This window comes from Leucopleurus acutus (genome assembly GCF_964270905.1).
Source record: "Leucopleurus acutus genome assembly, chromosome: 14".
In the NCBI taxonomy this organism is placed as follows: domain Eukaryota; kingdom Metazoa; phylum Chordata; class Mammalia; order Artiodactyla; family Delphinidae; genus Leucopleurus; species Leucopleurus acutus.
The window spans coordinates 38,509,952-38,523,304 of record NC_139156.1 but is presented as its reverse complement, the minus strand read 5'-3'; the positions used below and the strand labels follow the sequence as shown (position 1 = coordinate 38,523,304).

Sequence of the window (13,353 nt, the reverse complement as noted above, 5' to 3'; positions counted from 1 at the left end):
GAATGCTTAAATCTCTTATGTGAAGGTACTTTATAAACTATAAAATTATCCAATTCTCAAAGCAAAAATTTTGGGGAAGTTTATTGTACCAATTTTGCAGGTGAGGACATGGAGGCTCCAAAAGTAAGTGATCTCAAGTTAGATCTTCAGCACTGAAATAGTGCTACAATTATATTACATCAAAGAATTTTCCAGAATTTATCACTAAGTTATTTAGACTTGAATAGAGCCAAATGATCCACTTCTGTTTTTCCTTTAAAGTTAAAAAGACTTCCATTGTAATTATATTTTATCAAGATTTTTTAAATTTATAGACAATTTTTTTTTTTTTGCATTCTCCTCTTTGGCCTGAACTTTTAAAACAATCTCCTCATTTTTCCAAATATCAATTTCCAGTAAGACAAAAAGATGGTTTTCTTCTTGTATCTTTTGCATTAAACAGTATAAGCTTCACTTGTGCCAACGGTATTTATAGAGAAAAGTTTGAGAGAGCTGGGCAGCAAGAAGAGACAGAAACATGGTATTTATAATTTGGAGATGCAGGATGTAGAAATTATTTGAAAAAGATCAGAACAGCTTTATAATGAATAGTTCATTTTTGTTGGTAAAAATTTATATAACTTTGACTTGGCTGCATCATGTGATTTTTAAATTGCCTTAAATATAAAATTCTCTATTAATATTGCTCTCTCTATAAACAAAACATATATCAATATATCATATAATTTTATAATAGTAATGAAATACATACATTGCTTTTTTTCAACAGGCACAAAGTTGTTATTCTTCTTTTTTTTTTTCTTCTCCCAGTATAAGGAGTGTCTAATGGGGATGGAGTTTGGCTCAGGGCTAATGTCTTGAACACACGTATTTAAACATGAGGCAGCCATACGGCATAGTGGTTAAAATGAGCTTTGGAATCTCTTAGACTGGGTCAAATTCTTCCTCCTTCCTTCACTAATAATAACTACCATTTGTATGATCTTAGGTGAGTTACCTAACATCTGAACCTCTTGTTGCCTCATCTCTAAAATGAGAATTAATATCGATCTCCGCTGGCTTAAAACATTTTTTCTTTTTCTTTTGATATAATTTTAGATTTACATAAAAGTTGCAATAACAGAACAGAAAACTGAGGTATACCCTTCACCCCATTTCTCCTGTGTTAACAACTTAGATAACCATAGCGCAGTTATCAAAGTCAGGAAATTAACAATGTTATGATATTATTAACTTAAAAACAGATCTTATTTGAATTTTACCAATTTTCCCTGGATGTCTTCTTTCGTTCCCACAATCTTTTAGTTATTGGGTCTCCTTAATCTCCTCCAATACATGGCTGTTCCCCAATCTTTCCTTGCCTTTACAACCTTGACACTACTGAAGAATAATATTCTGTAGAATGTCTCTCAGTTTGGGTTTCTCAGATGTTTTCATGATTAAAGTTATACATTTTTGGCAGGAACACCCAGAAGTGATGTTGTGTCCTATTCAGTACATCATGTCAAAGGGTACATGATGTTTATATGTCATATCGGGTGTAATGCTAACCTGATCTCTTGTTTAAGTCGGTAACCTCAGAAAGTTGTTTGTGTACGTGGTGGTTCTGGAACTTGTCTTTAACAAGTGGCAGCTATTGTTACGGTAAAATCCAAACTAAGAACAGAAGTTTTGGAATTAGGTAGACTTGGGTTCCAATGCCCATTTTACTGGTTCCTGCCATGTGACCATGGACAAGGTTTTTTAACTTCCCCAGTTCCCGCAGTGTCCAATAAAGACAAACTACCTGTAAAGCTGTTAAGAAGCTGTTATAAAGTTAAGAAGATGAAATGAAATATGTAAAGCACTCAGTGCCTGCAATTTATGCATATTCCATGAAATCAATCACTATTATTACTTTTTAAGTAAGTTACTATTTTTTCTGCAAAATAATCACTATGGCTTAAGATAAAGAAATCTGAGATCTGGGGGAAAACGTGGGTTGGAGCACTGTGGGAGTAGGTTGGAAAGATGTCAGATGAGGGGGGAAGGCATGGAAGAGCCAACAGCACACCCCTCTTACTCCATCTCATCTTTCCATTGCAAAAACTGGCGTTGCAAGTACAGCCAGAGAACATGAAGGCATTTGTGCTTGATTTCTGACACGTTAACCCCATGATGCAAGAACCAATTCCCTGCTATACGCCCTGGAGGCTTCTCCCTCATTTGTTCTCTCTTGTAAAATCATTACCTTCTGCTTGCTGAGCTCTCTTGCAGGGATTTTTAGGCTGTGACATAGGACACCGAACTTTTTTCTTCTATGGCTGCCTCTGCTGTTATACTCAGGTGTAGACAGCTAGGAGGGCAATTCTAGGACACACATAACATACGGTAGTTAAAATATATCCCTCCTTTTAAAATATAAGCCTAACCCTAAAGAAACCAAAAATAAATGTAAAATTAATCCTGGGGGGATCTGGATTTTAAATACTTCTCCATCAGACCATATGAAGGATCATAAAACTACTGCACCACGGCCTTTGTGGATTTAACCTCAGCTTTGGAAAACCACATTATTATTCATAGACATGAGAGAGTAATAAGTATGTACTGGGTTACTCCATAGAGCTTAGATGTTGATTACAAAGGCATTAGAGGATCATTAAGTGTTGAAGTATTGATAACTAGAAAATCAATAATGTGATACAACAGTCTTCTATAGGATACTATTATTACCAGCCAAGCTCTACAGCACCTGTACCTTAGAGACCAGGAAGTTAACAGCCACCTGCCAAGCTCTCTCTGTGCCAGAGTGGGAACCTGTACGCCACAGAGGTGAAATAACATGCATGTGTAGTTCTCTGAAAAAACCAATCTGCCAGATGGATACTGATGCTCTGGCTCCCAGGCCAGGATGAGGACCACTGGCTCAAGTGATCTATAAATGGCTTTGAAGAGCACTGAATTTTCAGAGGGCGGTTTAAGCAGAGAACTAAGCGGGATCAAGAGTCCAGGGTCTCTTCTCAGCACACTTCTGGCCCACGTGTGAGAGGGAAGGTCCATTACTTACTTGCATTCTCACCCTCCTGCTTTGCCTCCTAGCTCACATTACTGGGAGTTTACCAGGACCTAAACTTTTTACACTATAAGCTCATTGAAATCAAAGCAATCCTACGAAAAGGATGAAGAATCCCTATTGACAGGTGAGGACCTAGGCCCCCGAAGTGAGGTGAGACACTCAAGGTCGCACACTGGAGCAGGGCTCCGACACTGGGCTCCAACGTCTGTGTGCTCCACTACTGAGCAGTACGCCTCCTAGTGGGAAGCCGTCCCTCCCTTCAAACCATGAGGGTAAAGCTGAGAGAAGACTCTGGAACATGTTTTCAGTTCCTTAAAAGGAGGTGCACTGTTACCACAAGCCCTGTTACCGACAAATTCGTCTCTCTTCTTTCCGAGCGGTTTCAGGAGCATCCTTCTGGGTCAAACGCCCCACCACTGGGGAGGCCCCTAAACAACACAAGGCTCTCCCACCTCCTCCACCCTCTGCCCAGGCTAACATGTCCACTGCCCAGCCTGGCTCCAATAGCTAAGAGACAACATCAGGGCTTGTGTGGAGCCTGAGCTGCGGACACGGTCCTCCTTCCTGGAGTGCCTCTCACGCTCCAGGGCGCCATCTGCATGTACCACGCAGACAATTCCTGAACACAAATCACGTCTACAAAGCAGTGGGTCACATCAGGGGATAAATTTCCTAGAGAAGGACGTTCCATACAGTTTCACTTTCCTCAACACTTAGGCAAAGGTATTTCTTTCTTTCTTCAAAAAGGACTTTCCCCCTTACTACAAAAACAATATATTCTCCTTATAAACGATTCAAACGATAGAGAAGTACATTCAAGTTAGACTGGAAGGAAGGAAGAGAGGGAGGGAGGGAGGGAGGGAAAGCAAGCTTCCTCAACTCCATCCTTTAGAGATAACTAGTGCTAACAGTCTGATGTACATGCTTCAGGACTTTAAAAAAATGCAAATATAATTGTTAAATGAAAAAAGCAAGGGAGCAGATTCACATGTATTGTATAATACCATGGGTCTAAAAGAGAGGGAAGGAAGGAGATATATACAAATTTGCCAATATACACATAAAATATGACTTGAAAGCTTCAAAATAGTCAATATGAACTACTCCAGGGAATGGCCCTGGGTGGCAAGGATGAGAAGTATACTTGTCACTGTACATCCTTTCTTACCATTTGAACATGAAACCATGTGAATATACTATCTACTCAAAATATTAACAGAGGGCTTCCCTGGTGGCGCAGTGGTTGAGAGTCCACCTGCCGATGCAGGGGACACGGGTTCGTGCCCCTGTCCGGGAAGATCCCACATGTCGCAGAGCAGATGGGCCCGTGAGCCATGGCCGCTGAGCCTGCGCATCCGGAGCCTGTGCTCCACAACGGGAGAGACCACAACAGTGAGAGGCAGAGTTAAATACTGAAACAGAGAAAATGCATTTATTAAAAGCCCAAAACAGTGCCTAGCATAGAGTTGGCACTCCATGGATCTTGCAGAATGAATGAAACAAATGAGACTATCTCTTCCAATTTAATAGGAATTACTCTGCTCACAGGACACACCCTGTTCTAAGTCACCTACCAGCTTACAAGGACAAAAGAACAAAAACACTTAATTACTGACAAGGAAAGTGACCATGATTGGCTCTTACAAGAGGAACAGTAAATATAAATTAAGAGTGAAAGAAGATTTTAGATTGCACCTAGCAACTGGCAAAGATATCAACCACCATTCTGAACATTTTCTCCCAAGACTCCTGTGGGCAGAGAGAGGATAAACATAGCCACTCAAAAGTCTGGATGCACAGACTTTTTAAGAAGGACAATTTTTTATGTTTAGTTGACCTTAAAATTACATGTAAATTTTGTATTTTTGTATTCTCTATAATAATGGTTATATTCATACAAAAACCACTTTCTTTGCCCAAATCTTAAGAAATATGTGTTTATCATGTTACTTCACACCTCTTGACCTACTACCTCACATACGGGGGAATTCAAGCACCCCAACTGTAAAATTAGATTCTAGCTGAATCTTCAAATTCTAAACAAACTGGGGTCATCAAAGCAAGTGCTTTACCCAAGATCACACGGCAAAGGCTAGCAAAGCTGAGACCAGGCTGTGAGAGCAGTTTCTCAGTGAGAGCCTAAGATTTGACTGAAGTCTTTCTGTGTGTCTTTCTCCCCACCTCCACCCAACATGCACACAGCTACTACCGGCTCCCCGAAACAAAAGCCCTCCCATAGCTGCCTGGGTCTGGAAGCCCACGCCCATTTGCAGAACTGCTTAGTCCAGCTATGCCCACAAAACATAAAACCTCTAACAAGCCCTGTATCTCATTAGACTTTGTATGAAGCTTTTTGTTTTTATAAACGAAACTGTTTCTAAGCACTTCAGTAATTATTTTGGCTGCACCATTTGCATATTGGTTAATGCACTCATTGCAGATCTGTGTCTTTTATTTATTTGATAAGACCAGAACCTTGGTATGACAACATGTGGTTAACCGACTTTTTTTTTTTTTTTTGCGGTACTCGGGCCTCTCACTGCTGTGGCCTCTCCCATTGCAGAGCACAGGCTCTGGACGCGCAAGCTCAGTGGCCATGACTCACGGGCCCAGCCTCTCCGCGGCATGTGGGATCTTCCCGGACCGGGGCACGAACCCATGACCCTTGCATCGGCAGGTGGACTCTCAACCACTGCGCCACCAGGGAAGCCCTAACCAACTATTTTGATTAACAATGTTTGATATTTGCAGTGAGGTGGATGGACCTAGAGTGTGTCATACAGAATGAAGGAAGTCAGAAAGAGAAAAACAAATACCGTATGCTAACACATATATATGGAATCTAAAAAAAAAAAAAAGGTCTGCTGAACCTAGGGGCAGGACAGGAATAAAGACACAGACGTAGAGAACAGACTTGAGGACACAGGGAGGGGGAAGGGGAAGCTGGGATGAAGTGAGAGAGTGGCACTGACATATATACACTACCAAATGTAAAATAGATAGCTAGTGGGAAGCAGCTGCATCATACGGGGAGATCAGCTCAGTGCTTTGTGACCGCCTAGAGGGATAGGACAGGGAGAGTGGGAGGGAGAGGATATGGGGATATATGTATACATATAGCTGATTCACTTTGTTATACAGCAGAAACTAACACACCACTGTAAAGCAATTATACTCCAATAAAGATGTTAAACAAACAAACAAACAAAAAAAGTTTGAAAACAGTACTGCCTGTTGTTTAACATCTTCCATGATACACATCCCCCTGATTTTAGCTGGCTTGGCTTTCCCTTAATTTTTTCAAAGCAACTTCATATTAAAATTAGATTATCCTATTTTACACAAAGAATTCCTTGAACAATAAACATCGGTTAAAATATCTGCGCTGAAATTATGTTCAATTCTTACTCAGAACACTTGATACTTTATATATATGTAATGTCCATAAATCAAATGCATAAATCCTGTTTTACAAAAGACACCTGCAGCAGACAAGACACTTCAGCAGGAAACCAATTTTAACTGGTGAAAGAAAAGAAAGTATCTCTGGGAGAAACAAGTATACACATTTTTAGACTGCTACTATAAAAATTTCCTGAAGCATCAGCTCTGAAGAATCACTCTATTCCCTCAGGGAATTTAAGCCAACAGAATGTCCATGTCTAGATGTTTTAAGAGGAACTGGGAAATTTGATGCCTGTACAAATTCCTACAGGGGTGAATGAATGTCCAAACAATTTCTCTATTGGATCACATATCTCTAGTCCCCAGGAGAAATCTCAGAGCTTTTAGGATCAAATTAATTCCACTCTGTCACAAAAGTAACCAGTGCATGAAGGCAAAGATGGTGATGGTCATGGTCTGGGTCTGGGTCTGGGACAGCACTGGAGAGAGGTGAAAACCAATGCCATGGGGGAGAGACCGTGGTGTTAGGAATCAGCTCCAAAAGCGCTGTGCTTGCTGTCCTGGCCCCGCCTTGGAATAAGACCCAATAAGAGGACAGTCTTCCCCAAGCATCTCCAAGACCTTATACGAGGTGGCGTGAATTTCAAACATTTGATACAAAAATGTTCAAGTATAAAGGAAAAGGCAAGTTCCAATTTTACAACACATTCTAAAGCAACTCAAAAACCATCCAAAGCAGAAAGACTTCTAGACTAGGAGACATAAGACCTAAAGTCAAGTCAATGACTACCCCCTCCCATCTTTCAGCTTCTCTTTTGAGTTAACTGGGCAGAAATATAATATCTTTCCTTCCTCACAATGCTATTGTTGGACTCGAATATGACAAACCTTTCAAAACCATGAAATGCTGCACAGATTACTATATTACCCAAAGGATGGCAAATTTATAACTGATTAAATTGTAATATCAACAGTTTCCTGTCTAGGTAGCTACAGAAACAAAAAAGGATCTAGACACAATCCTTTAGACAGTTTTATCCAAAGCTATGGTTTCTGCATGAGTTTAATAAATAATACAAATCATTATGACTTAGATTTGGGTCTACTTCTTCTAAACATAACATCACTCAACGAAGGCCTAGCCTTACACCGGACTCTACAGGCTAAGGAGGCAGCAGTCATACCTCTGGGTTCTATTAGTAACCGGACCATGAACTTCACACCAGCAGGGCTGTCCTCCTCAGGATCCCTGAAGACCAGCCCATCAAGCACCATGCAGAGGACAATGCTTCCAGAAGAGTCTACCTTTATAACTCCACCAGGGCACAGTCCAAGAGTTGTTTCAGTAACAAGAGAAAGAAAAGTCAACAGACAAAAAGTAAATAATTGAATAACAAACATGAGAACAAAGTATTGGGAAGGAAATGGTATGATGGCCGAGATTTGCTTTGGGCCCCTCTCTCCCTCCCCTGACCCTGAACAAAGTAGGGCAGAGGGAAAGGTAGAATCAGAATCAGAGAAAGCCGATAGTTGTTAATGCTGGGTGATAAGGATATAGAGCGTGCTACTAGTCACTCCACATTTTCAAGAATTGTCATTATAAAATGTTTTTTAAGCCGTAATTTGGTATGAACCCAATTTTTGTTTTGAAAATTACACACGAACACACACAAAAAACATAAGGCACCCAGAAAAAATAAATAGAAATAAAATAAATACATCAGGGCTTCCCTGGTGGCGCAGTGGTTGAGAGTCCGCCTGCTGATGCAGGGGACACGGGTTCGTGCCCTGGTCCGGGAAGATCCCACATGCTGCGAAGCGGCTGGGCCCGTGAGCCATGGCCGCTGAGCCTGCGCGTCTGGAGCCTGTGCTCCTCAATGGGAGAGGCCACAGCAGTGAGAGGCCCGCGTACCACAAAAAATAAATAAATACATCAAAAAATCTATGTTGGGTCGTGGGATGAAACACACAACTGCTAATCAGAGAGCCAGCACTCAGAGTAAACAGAAGTTCTTTCCACCAAGCCTCAGGCATTCATCAACAGCTACTGGAGCTACCACTGCTTAATTTTTTTTTAATTTTTTTAAGCTGTACAATACGATGAGTTGATATACACATACATTGTGAAACCACCATGTCTTTAATAACCTACCCACACATACAACATTCCCTGAGCAAGGTAAGACCTGACCCTGAAAGTACACCCAAATATTACCCACCCTACAGTCCCCACAGGCAGTGGGGCTTTCATGCATAGCTCTTTCCTCAAAGAACGAAAACATTTCCAGATTCTCTACGTAAAGAAACCAGGTCAACAATAAGAGAGAGAGAAAAAAAAAAAGAGGCAGAAAGATCAAACTGTGACACGCAAGAACACCTTACATTAGATGGATGATAAAAATCTAAACACCGCATCCCATTTATTGGGAAGATACATACTAAAGCTTTATTCTGTATTTCTTTTTCTGTTCTTCCTTTTTTTTTTTTCTTAAACTATTTCCTCACTTGCTCTACATTTCATTTTTTTGATCCAGAGGCAGACAAGAAAGTCAGGAAATATCTGAGAAACTCCACGAATGGCAGATAAGGAGGTGGGTTAAGCAATAATATACTGTTCTAGAAATTCCCTTTGATAAAGGCACTGAGTTCTGAGACTAATTACTAGGGATAGTTACAGAGACTGTGGACCTTTTCTGATATCTGTCCCTCAACAAGAAAAAAGATTCTCTGGGCAAAATGTTTTTTATTAGTATGGACATCCACGATACAGATAACAAAATCACTGGCTGAACAGTACAGCTTACGAAGATCTTGCAGGTGAGCTGATAAAGGTCCCCCAAAACAAGGAGATTCTTTTGATCTTACATGTCCTCGGGACACTGTGTTCAGTCATCTTCCCAGAGCAAGGTACTCATTACCCAGATGTTCAGACTCTTGACCTTTGCCCCCTGAGTCATATATCTTCTCTCTACATGGACACATAAAAGCAGGGGGAAAACTGCCACGTAAGCCAATCCTCTGGGTTAAAGGGGGAAATTATTTACATTCCATTCTCACATCCTTCCTCTCTGAAACTTTTTTTTTTTTTTTGGCTGCACTGAGCAGCATGTGGGATCCTAGTTCCCTGACCAGGGATGGAACCCTGTGCCCCCTGCAGTGGAAGCGTGGAGTCTCAACCACTGGATCTCCAGGAAAGTTCCTCTCTGAATGTTTAAAACAAGCTTGCTTTTCTTAAAAACTGGTCAGTTCCTATCTTATGGATAATATGAATCTTATGATGTTTCTCATTTTGCTGTGCCCACCAGGAATCCCTTAGCCAAATCTAAAACTGGACTGAACCTAAAGATTCAGTGCTTATATCTAACGAGTCTAAGTGTCTGTTATGTGGATCTCAAATCAAAACGTCCATCACCAGCCACGTGAATTCCTTCTTCAAGAGAGACAAGAGTCAGGGATGGTAATACGGGTGATGGCATAATGCTGGTTTTCCCCTGGCACTTCGGATGCGTTCTGTACCATAGTTTATGACACACGACAGGGCAGAATTTGTCCAGACTTGATCAAGAACCACATCCACTAAGAAACTCCTCTTGCCATTCAGTTATCCATAACTTTCAATAGTGTGAATTTTCTCGGAGGGCGTGGTCTTTCAAGAGGTCTGTACAAATTCTGGTATCAGGCACTATGAAATGGAAATCAAAATAAATCTGAGGTAATGCGAAATAAACATGAAACAGCAAAAAAAAACCCAAGTTTTTTATAGCTATCTACACCTTCTGCTTTAAGTCATAGCTAATTTAATTTGGGGGGCAGGAAAGCAAGACAAGTTTGACCCCAACGTTCAGGCTGTTAGAGCCAAAGTTGCTTTTTTTCTAGGTTTTTGCTTTTCATTCAACACCAAATGGTTTAGCAAGTAATGATTGGTATGAATTTTTTCTGCCTAACTAAAAAGTAAAAATAATGAAGTTAATGACTGCTTCTTAAAAGTGAATCAAGTAATGAACCAAATTAACAAATCACTACATGAACTAGTTATACTTTGAGAACTAATTATCATATATAGAATAATACTGTAATCTGCACGGACTCCTTTTAGCTTTTACGTAACAGAAAGAGCCTGGCAGAAGCACTTGAGTGAGCTGGGAGTTTCGGCTCATATCTAACTCATGAGCTTATCCCTTGAATCCAGGGATATCGAGAGACAGCAAACCTTGAGTGATGGCAAACTCCATGCCCTGCTCTCTCTAGCCACGTGGCTACTTTTTTGTGATTAGATACCAAAAAATGCCTTCATGGGTTACTGTTATGATTAGTATATTGAATTTTTACAACTCGAGATGCAATTCATAGTAAAAAGCATAGTAACGGGTTGGTGGGGTCCCCTGGATACCTTCACCAATCTGGGACTAGATTAACCCCTCCCTCACAACACACGTGGATGTGGATGGCTAAGTAACCAGTCACTGTCACTGACTGGAATTAGCTAAGACAAGCCTGACAACTCTGTTCCCACTGGTCGACGTGCAATGCTTATCAAGACTTAAGTTACATTTGCTCTCAACTTGTTTGTGCAGCTTGTACTTGGTTCTGTTATTACATAATTTAACAAAATATTAAGTAATAAATGAAATTCGAATCTGAAAAAAAGTGACCTGTTGTTTCTATTAAACTGAATGCTTTAGAAACACTTGACAAATGAAAATAGCTAAAAATGCTGAAAAATTTGGTGTATTCGAGATAATGTTAATATTCTAAGGGGAAAACGTGACTTCTCAATATCTAGACGGATTCAGTACTGAGCTGCTTGGAAAGTTTTGATGTTCTGGATTTAAAGAAATAAAGACTGGACATCACCGATGGTGTGTCGTGACTATGACTTGTGAGGGAAAGACAATTATGGAACACAAAACAGAGAACCCATATCCAAAGAAACACTCCTGACACTAAATGAAAGACTAACCGATTCTGAGTGTTGATATTTCTAAGTTTAATAAAATGTTTATGGTGGGCATGTGTCATTTTTCATTATTTCCACTCTCAAATGATTAATCATCCAACTAGGGGGTCCTAATTGTATTTGACAAAGCTTTCTCTAAGGAACTAAAACCAAGGTCTGGACTCTCCCTCTCTATTTTCTTCTTCCCTTGATAAAGAACTTGAACAAAAATGAAAGGGAGACAGTTTGCCTTGATGAAATCTCACCCCCCTTTCAGCGGTCATGTTCTCTGGAGTCTGCACTTCCCTAGGCTCTGCAAAGGAGGCTCCCAGGGCTGCCTGCCTGGTGGCCCAGGTTAAACACTGCCTCTTCTCTCTCCTTTGCATTTACAACCACCTTTATCTCAAGTCCTAGTATGCTCAGCTAGGAGCTGAGCAAAGTAAGGCTAAGGTCAACTTACACTACAATGGTGTTTCTTTTCCCTAGGATGTTTGCATTTCAGAAGATCTATCTAGGGCTTCCCTGGTGGCGCAGTGGTGGAGAGTCCGCCTGCCTGCCGATGCAGGGGACATTGGTTCGTGCCCCGGTCCAGGAAGATCCCACATGCCGCAGAGCGGCTGGGCCCGTGAGCCATGGCCGCTGAGCCTGCGCGTCCGGAGCCTGTGCTCCGCAACGGGAGAGGCCACAACAGTGAGAGGCCCGCGTACTGCAAAAAAAAAAAAAAAAAAAAAAAATCACATGCACTGACCTTTTGTTCCATTGCCTCAAGTATGTTCAATGTGAATATGGGAGCAGGATGCATCAGGCACTGATCAAAGTCTGGACAGTCATCAGAGCCTGTCTTATGACCAATAATGATGTAACCAACCTCCCTGTGAGCTACACCGAGGCCAGAGGGTACCTGGACAGGAAGCTCCCAAGTGCTCTGGCTCAGTGTGTGGTGACCAATTCATAATGCAGCCACCGTCAAGGGAACTTCACTGTCTCCCGGTGGCGATAATTAGTGTGTGTGACCAGACCAACGGCAGAGGACTCCAGAAACACAAACGCTCCAATATAGATACTTATGCCTATAACTGACCTCAGTGGGACTTGTGACCACATCTCGAGACATACAACATAAACCAGGGTGAATTATGTGACACTTGAGCCAGCAGTGGGAAAAATCATTAATTGTCACATTCTAAGAGCACACCTCTCTGCCTTCCTGAAAAACAGCAAGTTCTAAACTAGCCCCATTTCCCACACCTGATGGCGTAAGAGGTACTTTCAACATCAGCGGCGCCGGAGATCTTTATCAACAGCTGCCCTCTCCATCTGCACAATACCAGAAACCTCCTCAAAGGCAGGACACATATTCGTCGAGTGATTATTATCTACCAAATTCATCTACTTCTCTCAAAACTCTTCGAAGTAGGCATTTTAATCTCCGCTTTTACAAATTAAAACAACTGGGGCTGGGAGAGCATGTATTCCTTATTCGGGGACACCCGTGAGCTGCCACTCACGGCATGAGAACCAAATGTGGAAACTTCCATTTCCAAAGCCTCTGCTTTCCCACTCACTGTAAAGCCTCCTAGTTTTATTCTCAAGTGGTTCACACTTTTCATTTCACCTGCAAAGCATTCCTCCGAAAAGTCTACACACCACTGAAAACTTATACCACCTAATCAAAAATACCCCACAAAAGGTCCTGTATTTTCTTGAAGTTTTTTTTTGTTTTTTTAACAACGGTCACTGTTGATATTAGCATTTTATTTTTCATTTGCTTAGTTTCTCCGGGGCCGGCTTGGAGCCTTTCGACAAGGCACCAAGGTCTCACCTGCAGACCCGCCCTCACTGAGTGGAACTAATGACAGACACTCCTGCTTTTAGAAACTCATTCTTCAAAGTAGATTCCATTCGTCTTATTCATTTATCCTCCTGTATAAGATGTCAAAGACAAAGTCACAAA

The 13,353-nt window shown here is 41.2% G+C and overlaps 1 protein-coding gene across 12 annotated transcripts in view; it reads right to left on the bottom strand.

Annotated features, from left to right (window-relative positions):
* The window catches only part of SGMS1 (sphingomyelin synthase 1), a 289,370-nt gene that overhangs the window by 64,050 nt on the left and 211,967 nt on the right, over positions 1–13,353 (bottom strand). Inside the window, exons 1-2 of one of the 12 annotated variants that reach the window (XM_082854347.1) lie at positions 7,648–8,180; positions 2,231–2,349 (exon numbers count right to left, since the gene is read on the bottom strand). The exons of 10 other annotated variants lie outside the window; for them this stretch is intronic. The gene's annotated coding sequence lies outside the window, so the exon portion shown is untranslated. Of the gene's footprint in view, positions 1–2,230; positions 2,350–7,647; positions 8,181–13,353 lie in introns of those variants that run through there. One more of the 12 variants, XM_082854354.1, reaches the window with a different exon arrangement.